Here is a 12,803-nt window from a genome sequence, read left to right on the forward strand (position 1 = left end):
CAACATATCTCTTGCCTTGTTTCAGATCATATAAATTTAAAGACAGCAATTACATAGACTCCTTCACAAATCACATTTAGCTGCAGACTGATTCCTTCAAAAATTAACAGTTTATATAGCAATAAAATTGAAAAAATATGGTGGAGATAAAAAGGGAAGAAAGAACTGATACACTCCTAATCCCTGTATGGCAGGATAAAAGAACACAGCATCAGCCACACACTAGTGTTTTCAAGGAACATTAATCAAACAGATGTTAATATGTGAAACGAAAACTTGATACGTTTGGATTTTTAGAAATTTAATACATTCGTTAACATGTACTGTAGAGGTATTATACATCTATAAATGAATAGTTGATCTCCAGTGGTTTCTGATGAGTCTAGAATATTCTTTCTCATGGATTGGGTCCTCCTCTGGCTGGTTATCCAGGTCTGAATCGCAGAATAGAGACAAGCCTCTTAGAACAGGTGTGAAGTTATACAAAGCCTTTGGAGACCTAGTTTTGTCCCTTCTACCAAATTCCTTAGCTCAAGGAATTTACAAATCGGTATCAGATTCTGAGTGTGGGACAAAAATCTATGCCTTGGTGTAAAAGTTTCACTTTGAAAGGGCGTAAATTGTGGCACTGTGGCTCAAGTGGTAGAGCAGTAGCTTTAAACTGACAAAAGGCCATAAATGCATGGAAAGTTGGGGTAGCATGGCTTGTTATGTAATCCATGTACCATGGAATGCATAAAGGCTCTACAGAATTATGATAATCAAGTGGTTTTGCTTATGTGGTATTGAGGATGCTACCTAGGGCCTCATGTCTGCCAGGGATAATCCCATGTCTTGGGCCCCCCGTTGTTTCTTGTGTCTTTCCCTGATTTGTCGAGTATCTGAGGAAAGTCCATCATTGTGTTGGACAGCCTGCTAATACCTTGGCATCTCAATTGTATGATTTTCAAATGAGAACTCATGGTGGCTGTTTGTGGCCTTGCTTAAGTCAGTTCATGGACTTACAGGAGCAAAGATTTGCTTTGATTATCTGAGGCCCTGGTGCAGACAGAAAGCAGACCCCATCCCTTTGCTTTTCTGCTCCCTTTCACTCATTTTTGCCTCCAGTTTTATCCCTCATTGGGCCATTAACTCCAGATACTCTGTTCTTTCTTGTTCTTTTTTTCTCTAGTTACACATTTGACTGTTTGCTTATTTTGATGTGGACCTGTGATGCTCCCTTCTTTTCAGAGTTGTGCTGAGCTGTGTTCTCCTCCACTCTTTCCAAGGAACTCTAAGCCAAGATAAGGATTAATCCTCCTCACTCTTAGAAATACACATTCTTATCTCATTTCTTGGTCAAGACAGCTAGAAGCTTTGCACAGAGGCTAATCTCCCCTGTGATCTTAAATGCATGGGTATATTTTTATGCCAGGCTATCTGAGAGCCAACAGTTTCAATGCTTGGTAACCGGAAATGTTAAACTGGTGCTGGAAGCTAGGAAAGCTTTAGGAGGGAAAATGTAACTTGAGCAAAGCCCTACAGAATAAGAAACAGAAGGACTTAGGGATATTATCTCTGAGGTCTTTCTGGCTACTGAAGCTATACTGCATTTATTCCACGTGGCTCATAGCCAATTCATGTTTATCAGTTCCCATCTCAAGGAGAGGAGAAATACTGGGTGTCTTTCTGTCTGCCAGCTGATAAAGCTGGACATGTTCTTTTCAGCAAATATCCTGTAACTGACAAAAATGCATGTTTCTGAGTAGGGAGGGGAGAAAGGTGTCTGCTAAATAGCCCATTATCTCATTCATTATGTAGAGCTTTTAGTACCCTGTTAGCCTTGATTGTGTTTCTAGTCCCAGAGTAGAACCTCAGTGGAGAGGTGCACACACAGGCTACAGAAATGCTTGTTTCAGAACTTGTGACAGGCAACCAGTCTGGTGACACTGGATGTGGCAAAAACTTAACCTTCACAGTCAACTGTTTCAATGACACAGACCTAAACTTTAGTGTGATTCACATCATTTTGCATGAGAAATAGTACTTTTCTTCTCCACGGTCCTCATCCCTCTGTGCCATATTCTTATGCCTATAAAAAGATCTCTTATCCTTTACTTTATAATTGCCCAGTTTAATACCCTTTTATGTAGTTGTATGAGGCGTAAAAGATTTTCTGGTTATCAGTAATAACCAGTCAGTGGATTCTCAAGAGGGCTTTTTGTCTTCTTCTTTTGGCCTTCAAAAAAAGATTCTTATAAGTTTGACCTAATGATAAATAAGGACCCAGATGGTCAAATTGATAAATTGGATTTGTCATTAATTTCTTTTTGATAAAACAGGGATTCAGAAACTGAAAGGAATAAAGGATCAGATACTCTACTTCCCTGCTTTACCGATTCTTTCCATACTCTGCATAAGATTTTTCTAATCACTCCTACTTTTTAGAGACTTGTTTCCTTCCTCTGTGACACCCACACTCCACCAACATCTGGGACCTGTGGGAGGCTCCTAGCACAGCGTGTGTGAAAGCATTGTCTACAAAGAGGATGAGGGGGGGGCCGGGAGTTTGGCCTAGTGGTTAAAGTGCTTGCCTAGCATGCACGAAGGCCCGGGTTCGATTCCTTGGTACCACATACATAGAAAAAAGCCGGAAGTGGTGCTGAGGCTCAAGTGGTAGAGCTCTAGCCTTGAGAAAGTCCAAGGACAGTGCTCAGGCCCTGAGCTCAAGCCCAGAACTGGCAAAAAAAAAAAAAGAGGATGAGGGATGCTTGCATGACACAAGATCCTAAAAACCTGAAAACCAGCCAGAGTAGGCTTTTTGTTATTGTTGTTCCATTACTTTATGATTTAAAGAAAAGGCACAAGTGAAAGGACAAAGACAAGGAAGAACTTTTAGAACACCTGAGCTAGTTTCCCAAGGAGAGGACAGCCTCTCAAAGTAGGGTACTTTAAGAGTATTAGCACAGCACTAATGGTTCCATAGTGGTTAATATGCTGTGAAAGGGGCTGAGCCATTGTGGACTTGGAACTATGTCATCTGCTCTCACATTTCATTTGACAACAAGCTTGTCATGGAGACCATTGTTTACTTTGTTTACTATTTAATCTTGCTTCCAGTATCTTACCTTCCTGAGACCCCATTCCCATCTTTATTTTCACTGATCTCAAAGGAGCTTGTTCAGAGACAAGCAATAAATTGCAGATAGTGCTTTAAGTGTTAAGTGTTAAGCAGTTGATCAGGTAACAATCAAGTCAGCTCACTGAATTTGTGTGTGTGTGTGTGTGTGTGTGTGTGTGTGTGTGTGTGTGTGTGTGTGTGTGATAGGGCTTGGACTCTGGCCCCGGGTGCTGTCCCTGAGCTTTTGAGCTCAAGGCTTCCACCCTACTCTTTAACCAAGCCCCACTTCTCATTTTCTAGAGGTTAATTGGAGATAAGAGTCCCAGGTCCTTTTGTGCCTGGGCTGGGTTTGAACCTTGAACCTCAGCCTTCTGAATAGCTAGGATTACAGGCACAAGCCACTGGCACCCGACTCACTAAAAGTCTTTTTTTTTTTCTCACTGAAAATCTTTAGGCATAGAGTCTCCATAATTTTCTTTTGGGAATTTTCAATTGAGTCTCTGGATCTGTTTGTGCACCCTGAAAAGGAGACACAGTGGGAGGAAACTGTCAAAATTCCAATTATTTGGACTGGTTGGATTTGGCATCTAGTCTCTGATTCTATCCCTTTCTTGAGTTTGTAGCGCCAGATACCAACCATATGTATTAAGAACTTAAGGCTAACCAGGCATTAGTGGTTCACAACTGTTACCCCAACTGCTCAGGAGGCTGAGATCTGAGAATCATGAAGCCAGTGCAGGCAGGAAAGTCCATGAGACTCTTACCTCTAATTAATTACCAGCAAACCAGAAGTGGTGCTGTGACTCACATTGGTAAAAAGCGCTAACTTGGAGCAAAAAAGCTGAGGGACAGTGCCCAGACACTGAGTTCAAGACTCACAACCAACCACAAATGAAGAATACAAGGCTAGTTTAGTAGTAGAAGAAAGTAGCTAGAATGTTTAACGTATTTGCAGTATCAGCTGGACACCTACACTTTGGATTCAGTGGATCTCATATTCTGTAATCACAGCCCTAGGAGGTAGATGCCATTTATATATAAAGGAACTGAGACAAACAAAGATCCAGTCTGTCACAAAGCTAGATAAGTGCTGGAGCCAGAATTCATACCCCGTGTTCTTGTGAGTTGGTCACCCACAGTTTTCACTCATGTCTGATGCCCTTTGATTACAAAGGTCTGTATCACTGTACTTTGAATCACTTATTTACTCAGGTCTCATGTCCTGTCTCTTTTACTCTTTGTTTGTTTGTCAGACTTGGGACTTAGGAACTCTCTGAGCTTTTTTCTCAAGGCTGGTGTTCTGCCACATTGAACCATAGCTCTACTTCCTGTTTTTTTTTTTTTTTTTTTTTTTTTTTTTTTGTGTGTGTGTGTGTGTGTGTGTGTGTGTGTGTGTGTGTGGTTAAATGGAGATAGGAATCTCTTGAGCTTTCTTGCCCAGTATAGCTTTGAACTGTATGCAATATTCAGACCTCAGCCTCCTGAGTAGCTAGGATTGCAGGTATGAGCCACCAACAACCAGCCTACTATTGGTTTTCATAACAGCAATCTTACCTCCTAGATCTCAGCCAGTACTCTGGGCTGGCTGTGAGCACCTCTTCCCCTCCTTTGGTCTCAGTTCCAAGAGGCAATTCATGTCTTGTCCCATTCAGTCCTAAACACTCATTCTGCCTGCCACACTGCTTCCCCTTTGATGCTGAGGAGGTATCTGGAGAATCCCAAAGAACAAATCTCATCAACTGCTGCCTACCTTTGAACCTCAAGAGGATTCTCATTTTGTTCTCTTGCTTCCCATCCTCCCATCTACATGAGGCCCTTGTGCCCCAACACACAGCATCTGGCTGATTTTCCTTACCCAAGATTTAATTCTGTATCTCTGCTACAAATGTAGGAAGAGTCAATCCATTAACGTGAAGAATGGCAAGAATTCTCTTGACAACGATTCCCTGCTTCCCCTGCAACTCCCATCTTTTATGGCAAATAAATTTTCATTCACAATTCAGCAGTTGGCTTTTCCTTTAGTTTGAAATCTGGATCAAGATGTTGCATAATTGGATTAAATCTAAGTCTGAACATTTGTCAGTTTCACTTCCTCATTAAGCACCACATTGTAGAGAAATTATAATTATTGCAATGCAGTTAACATAGATGTCACACAAGAGGAGATTGTACCGGAGTGAGCGAAAGGAAATCTAAACCAATTTACTCCCACAAGTGAAATAGCAGCTTGCCCCTCCTGATGTTTTCTAGGTAGACTTCCTCTCAGTTACATTTAGTGAAAATTTCTTGGATGGAATTCAGCATGCAAGGATCTCTCAGAACTTTTGTGGCAGGTGTGGTTGAAAACTACTATTTGGCTTTGGCTCATAAATGTATTAATCAGACCTTTCTTCCCTTTCTATTTCTTGCTTGATCACCAACTGTTGGAATATCCGATTTTTTTGTTGTTTTGGGGTTTTTTGTTTGTTTGTTTGTTTTTGCCAGTTGGGCTTGAACTCAGGACCTGGGCACTGTCCTTTTTGCTCAATGCTACAACTCTGCCACTTGAGCCACAGCACCACTTCCAGCTTTTTCTGTGTATGTGGTACCAAGGAGTCAAACCTAGGGCTTCATGCATACAAGATGAGCACTCTACCACTAGGCTACACTCCTGGCCCAGGAAGATCCTTCTTTTAATTGAGTTCCCTTGCAACTTCTAGTCATTCATTCATTTACCCATTGGGTAAGCATTTAGTATATGTTTCCTACATATCAGGTCTATTCCTATCTGTTTCCTGGGAAGGGATGAAATTAGCTGCTAACACAGTTTAATGGTCTAAGATGCGAGACACCAAAAATTATTGTGATTAGTGCAGTCAATACTAGGAGATGCTGTGTGTTAGGATTCCTTGAAATCACAATGGAAAAGCAATCTTTATCTGAAGGAGTTTACTGAGGTATTTACCTAGGAGATACAGTTTGACTACATTCTTTTTATTTTTTTTTTGATGTTAGCTTTATTTTGTAAAGGTTGTTAATTGAACCCAGGACCTTGTATATAATAGGTATGTGCTCTACCACCAAGCTCCCTTTTCAGTCCTCAAATGCAATCTTAAAAAGATAGTAGGAATTCATCACTGAAGAAAAAAAGGGTAGGACAGTATTCAGGCAGAGGAAGCAGATATTTAAGAGCATTAAGATTTAGAAAAGCATGATGTAGTCCCAGGAGTTAATGAATCACTTGACTCCAGATCTCTCCAGTGGACAGAAGCAGGGGACAAAGATGAAAAGAGGAGCTGGCACTCGTGAGCCAGTCTTGAGATGTCTTGAGATCCATAGGGTGGGTGGTGCCTGGCGCTCTCAGCATCACCATCAGCAGTGCTTTCTCAGCATCACACGGGTGGCCAGTGACAGGTGGCGTAGCAGGTGGGGAGACCATTAGAAAGCTAATGGAATTATTTAAGTGCATCCATCAAGAGAGTCAGAAAAACAAGAGTTCAGGCCAGGTAGTTTAATGGAGGAAATTTAAAGTGGGACCACCAGTTACAAAGGTGTTTGAAAGGATGAAAAGCCAATCAGGGATCAGCAGGGTCTGCCTTAGTAATGGTCTAAAAGTGCCAACCAATGTAAGAGGATAAGAACAACCAACATAGAAGGATAAAGGAAGGAGGTGGTATTATTAAAGCTGCGGAGCTAAGGTTGCTAACAAACATTGTGATCACAAAGGGAACTGTCCAATGGGATCCAGGGCCTGTGAGAGGGGAGCTAAACCCACAAAGGACACTTAGCCATTCATGGGATACTTCCCATAGAGATCTGGAAATGACTACTGCTTCTTTGTTCTTCCACCATCCAATTTTCAACCACCACCTCCTGTGAATAGTGGAAATAGTTTGTCAAGGGCTCGTGGGCCCTGGAGTTCACCAGAATGAACAATACTCCACCCCTTCCTCACTTACTCATGTACCCAGAGTCTAGAAAGGCCATGACTGGGTCTTAGGGAAAAGGAATCCAGACATAGGGAAGTTGGAGATCCAGGTTGGGAGAAATTGGTACAGATGAAAAAGCAAAATGTGCTTGAGTGAATAAAATTGGGGGTAGAACTAGAAGATTATGGGATATGGGAGAGAGACATACCCAGAGCTTAAGCATCTGGTCTCATCCCCTCTAGTCAGTCTGTCTCTCTCTCTCTCTGTCTATGTCTCTCTCTCTCTGTCTCTCTGTCTCTCTGTCTGTCTCTCTGTCTGTCTCTCTCTCTCTGTCTCTGTCTCTCTCTCTCTCTCTCTCTCTCTCTCTCTCTCTCTCTCTCTCTCTCTCTCTCTCTCTTTCTTACACACACAGAACATTGTTTCTTTAACTTCTAAGGGCATTTACATCACCCTTTCTACCAGCTGTCTTCAGGTTTCAGCCAACGACAACAATCATTCCCTTCATATTTCTCTCTGTTCCCAGTCCACGACTCACATTTGGGTTGTATCACATGATTGCTTTGAATGAAATCTGGCTCTTTCTTCCAAGATTGAAAAACTGGGCTGTAGTAATGGAGTCAAGCAGAGTTGTAGACAGCTCACTGTTGAAGCATTCCTGGAACTTGTTTTCCAGAAATGCAAATAAGAAAGGGGATAAGCAGTTACATATGCAGTTGCCTGGTGTCTTGTTTGCTCAGTTGTCTGTTAAGGGGAGGGGAAAAACATGTCTGGATGAATCAATGAGCACTCTATTTCTCTATGGAAATACCTGCCACTTGAGCCTCCAAATGTGGCTGTTAAATCTTTTCTAAAACCCAGAGCTTTCGGTCCAGTGAAGCGTGCCCTGTAGGCTGCTATAGAGAAATGGATGAGAAAGGAGATGTGGCCTATGCTAAGTTGGAGCCTTAAGATTTGCCCCACAGATGCATATCTCCTGGCGGACCATCTGAAGGAAGGTTCTGGAAATGAAATGATCCAGACAGCACAGTATGAAAACTCGTGTCCAGAGGAATGTGCTAGTTAATGAAGTAAAAACAGAAGAGGAGGGGGATCCTTCAGATTACTTCCCATTTTGAATTTAGCTATTCTTTAGTTTAATTCAGGAGAGTAGGTTGAGAGCCTCCTCTTTGGGAGTTTGTAAAGCCACAGAAATAACGTGAAATCTAAAATTAGTCAGTGCTTTATCTTTCTCATCTCTATGAACTGACGTAAATTTGCCATATCCTGAGTTCTTGGTGATGGGAAACTGCCTTCTTGGGTTATTATGGGAATTAAAAGAGAGAGGGGGGGGGGGAGGGAGGGAGGGAGGGAGGGAGAGAGAGAGAGAGAGAGAGAGAGAGAGAGAGAGAGAGAGAGAGAGAGAGAGAGAGAGAGAGAGAGAGAGTCCCTATTGTGTTTGTCATAGACAAACTCCTCAGTAGCTAGTAGGTAAGACACTAATGGAGTTGAGGATGAGGTTTGTAGACTGACTATTTCCACTTGACATTTTCCTCTCTTAGTTACCTGCTGTGCTACCTTGGCCTTCTCTGGCCTTGTTTTCACCTGAAAAATTAGTATAATGATTGTAGCACCTACTTCAAAGAGTTCCTTTGAGGACTAAGAAATGCATGTACAACATATATAACAGTGTTGTACAAATAATATATACTCAATAAAATTTTATCCACAACTTATTATAAATTTTTATGTAGAAGACTCTCCCACATGCTTCAGGCAATATGGATTAAAACCTGGCCCAACCTGTAGGACACTACTTGACAAAGAAAGACTGGCATGTAATAATGGCAGTAGCCAAATTTAATTTGAAACCTAGGATGGAACTGAGTCCTAGGATTAAACAGGTTTATAGAACAGAAATTGTTCCTGCTCCTCTTTCTCCTCCTACTCCTCCTCCTCCTTCACACTTCTATGGGCTTTAAATTAAATCAGGCTGACTTGATTCCTGTGGGAATCTCCTTGAGTTGGAAACAGAGTATTAAGGAGAGAAGAGGAGAAGAAAAGGAGGGAAGGGGAGGAAAGGAGAGGATGAATTAGGGATTCAACATATGAATTTGGAGAAGACACAAACTTCCCATTCTTAACAATCAGGGTTGACAAACAAATACATAACTACCAAATATTAAGCTTCTCATCAGGTCATGGGTGTAATAGCTAGGTACATAATGGACTATTTTGGGAGTTTCCTGAGCTATCTTAGAAACTGTTTCTTTTTATAGTTTAGGGATATCAAAGATCTTTAAATCACTTAGCACAGCTCATAACTCAGAATCAAATCCATCTCTCCTTGAGCGGAAAATTAGGATGACCTAATTTATCATCCAAACTGGAGGACTTGGGAAAGTGAAAGGGTGGGTACCTTTAACCATGATGTCAGGATAATTGGTGGGAACAAGAATGGCTTACGCAAACCAGAATCTATGTCTCTTCTATGCAAAGACAGTGTTTGCTCTCCCTGCTTCACCATGATACCTTGAAGTCTAGAACATGTGACACATCAAAAAGAAAGTAGAGACTCCTTGTTCTTAAAACTTTTCCCGTGGTATACCTGTGCTAAAGGAAGAATGGCACCATTTCCACAACACAAATGTGCAAGCACACTTCCTCCCTCTGTGGGCATCCAGTGGGTTCTTAAAGATCTTCTTGGTAAGAAATGTGATTCACGGGCATCCACTAACTGCTATGGCTGCCATTATTCCTCTAATACAAGTTATTAGCATTCACAGGGTCTTAACTACAGTGTCTTAACAAGCAGAGCTGTAATAAACAGTATCTTTATAAATATCCACCGAAGCTTGCACTCCTTCTCCTGATATAGTAATTCTGTTTTGTTTTTTTTTAATTTTGGGATAAATCATTGGGTTGAGGTTCTTTCTCACTAACTGCTGTTATTAGTGCTTACGGAAGAATAATGAACAAATTCAGGTTCAAATGCAAGAAAAAAGAACGTGCACTAAATGATCACAAGGAATAAGAAAATATATATCAATTACAGTTCCAACCTCAAGGAAGTAAAACTTGTTTTTTGCAGTGACTCAGAAAATAAGAAACAAACCCACGCTGAGCTTTCACTAGGGATTAGTAGCATGCTTCATCCTTGATAGGCTCTAGATCATTTAATCATCCTCAAGATTGCATTGGATAGGCAGGGAGTTTGGCCTAGTGGTAAGAGTGCTTGTCTAGCATTCACTAAGATCTGGGTCTGATTCCTTGGTACCACATACATAGAGAAAAGCCAGAAATGATGCTGTGAGCAAGGACAGTGCTCAGGCCCTGAGTTCAAGCCAATCCTGGCAAAAAAAAAAGATTGTATTAAATGAAAACCTTTTGTGATGCTTACAATAACAACTTCCTGGGACCCAGCTGTACAGATCTGTTGTTATAAGGCATAGGCATATTTTTGTATAAAGGAAGATGTACAAAACTCCCTGGTCGATTCTCCCCCTCAACCAAGTGAATAGGACAGCTATTATGCATTTCATGAATATCATCAACCATGCTCTTATCATCTCCTGGCTAGGATCAGCAAAGACAAAGAAGCTTGTGCTCGTGGCAAAATGTCCAAGTGACAAACATAGGATTTCCTTTGTTGGAGCAGGGGTGTGCTCAGAGTGTCTGCTTTTTATAACATCCTGGTTTCTACAACTCTGGGAATATACTCAGCTTACCTCTGCATTGCTCCGTTCAAGCATTTGCCATTCATCCATCACCCATTCCACAAAGGTAGATTAGTGTCTGCTGTGTCTGTTTAGCCCATGGGCTAAATAGGCTGGACCGTGTTCCTTCTTGTATCTGGATTGCTTTCCTTGAGGAAGGTCAACGAGCATCCAAACAGAAAAGTAAATGCTCAGAATGAAGCCAGTATTAGTGATGTGACAGAAGGCATGGAGCCACTCCTGTATCCAGTCAGAGCACAGTTCACAGTCAGAAAAGGTCTCCCGTAGGAGGTGATACCTGAGCTAAAACCTGAATTAAGAGAAGAAACAAATCATATGGTTATGGTGCCGGGAAAGGAGAGAGACATATCAAAGGCCTTGAGGTGGGAATGACCTTGGTGTGCTGGAGAAATACTGGAGAGACCAGTGTTGTCTGAAGGATGGTTGGATTGGAAAGGAGATGGAAATTAGCTCATAGGTGGGAAAGGCTGGTTGCATATGCTGTCATGGGTGGCCAAAGATGTTGGCTATTACCCCAATGTAATGGAAGCTGGGTACTGATATACTTTAACAAAAACTCTATGAGCTGTATGGGAGGTGAAGTGGGTGGTGGGAGTCAAATCGGCAGCCTATGCAGAAGAGAAAACTTCAAGAGGAGAGAGACAGATTGGAATATGTTATAGAGACAGAACTGGTACTTCTTCATGAATGGCTAGAGGTCATAGTGTCCAAAAGAAAAGAATTGGGAGTTATGCTTACATGTGGAATGTTCGACCCAAGGCCTATGGGTTAAAAGGGATCAAATGATATCATGTGCATCTTCCAAACTCCTGAGAGCCAATACCAAACTTTCCACTTCATAAGTCATTATAACATAGATTTTGTTACAATGGCAGAAGACAAACTATCATAAGTAACTTGTACTTTGGGGGCTTAAGAATCTAGGTGTAAGTTGATGGCCATTGTAGAAACCAGAATAAAAGGAAAGAACAAGTTTGGGAAGAAATGTGAGATGTGTTAAATTTAAGATACCAGAAACTATAGTAAACTATCATTTCACAAATGGCTAAGAGTAATGGGGTGGTAAGATTAGAAATCACCAAGAGCCACAAATTGAACAATATCTTATTTCTGCCATGATAGAGAAGGCAGTTGAATAGCCAGAAAAGAAATGCCATTCAGATAACATAAGGGCTAAAAAGGCAGAATATCCCTGTTCCTATCATTTATTTCTGGAACATTTCCCTAATAGATATGACACTAGAACCAACAGCCCTTTACCTTAGTTGTAAATCCCCATTAGGACAAATGATAAGATGGAGGTACAACCTTTCTGGAGTTGTGAGATGCACGGAACTCCAGAAACTCTTGAGTCTCTGAGCCTGTGTGTGTGTGTGTGTGTGGCACATAAGTGCCTAAGTGCACATACAAACTGATAATTTGGAAACACCATATGGAACACCATCTCTTTCATGAAAGAAGGTATACTATTCCCAAATTGCTTCCAGTTTAGTTTATACTCTATTGTGCAAGAAAACACAAATGCTTATTAATTTTTTAAAGAATCAATTTAATATAATTTTCCCCTGAGTACTGCCACTACAATATGTATAAGTCTGGGATGCAAAGGTGAATCATCTCTACAAGGTGATAGTGTTTGTTAGAGAAGAGAAAGGCTAATCAACCATTATGACTGGATAATGCCCAGGGAATGATTATCTAATCCATTCTGAGATCATGAAGGAAGATACTGGACATGTGACTAGACCCATGTTTTAGAGATGCTGTCTTAATGAATGAGGATGAAAAAGGCAAACAAATAGGGTTACTATCTTATGCCAAGACCCAAGAAGGTAAACGGTATATTCACAAACCAGTGGACAGGGCACGTGACATTGTGACACAGTGATACATTATTTAGCAGATGACCAACTAGAGGCAGATGAGGGTAATGCTTTTCCGGTTATCTTTTGGGCTTCAGACATTCAGGCTGCCTCTCAAGACCATTCTCCTGATGAACAGTACATCATTTCATCCTCAGACTCTGAAATAGCCATTGTCATGACTGGTTTACATGTGAGCAAGCCAAAGTTTTCTTGAGGC

At 41.2% G+C, this 12,803-nt stretch overlaps 1 protein-coding gene across 4 annotated transcripts in view; it reads left to right on the top strand.

Annotated features, from left to right (window-relative positions):
- Positions 1 to 12,803, top strand: part of Dab1 (DAB adaptor protein 1) — a 592,785-nt gene that overhangs the window by 535,484 nt on the left and 44,498 nt on the right. The window lies entirely within an intron of this gene.

Source organism: Megascapheus bottae, chromosome 6 (genome assembly GCF_031878675.1).
Source record: "Megascapheus bottae isolate mThoBot1 chromosome 6, mThoBot2.hap1, whole genome shotgun sequence".
In the NCBI taxonomy this organism is placed as follows: Eukaryota; Metazoa; Chordata; class Mammalia; order Rodentia; family Geomyidae; genus Megascapheus; species Megascapheus bottae.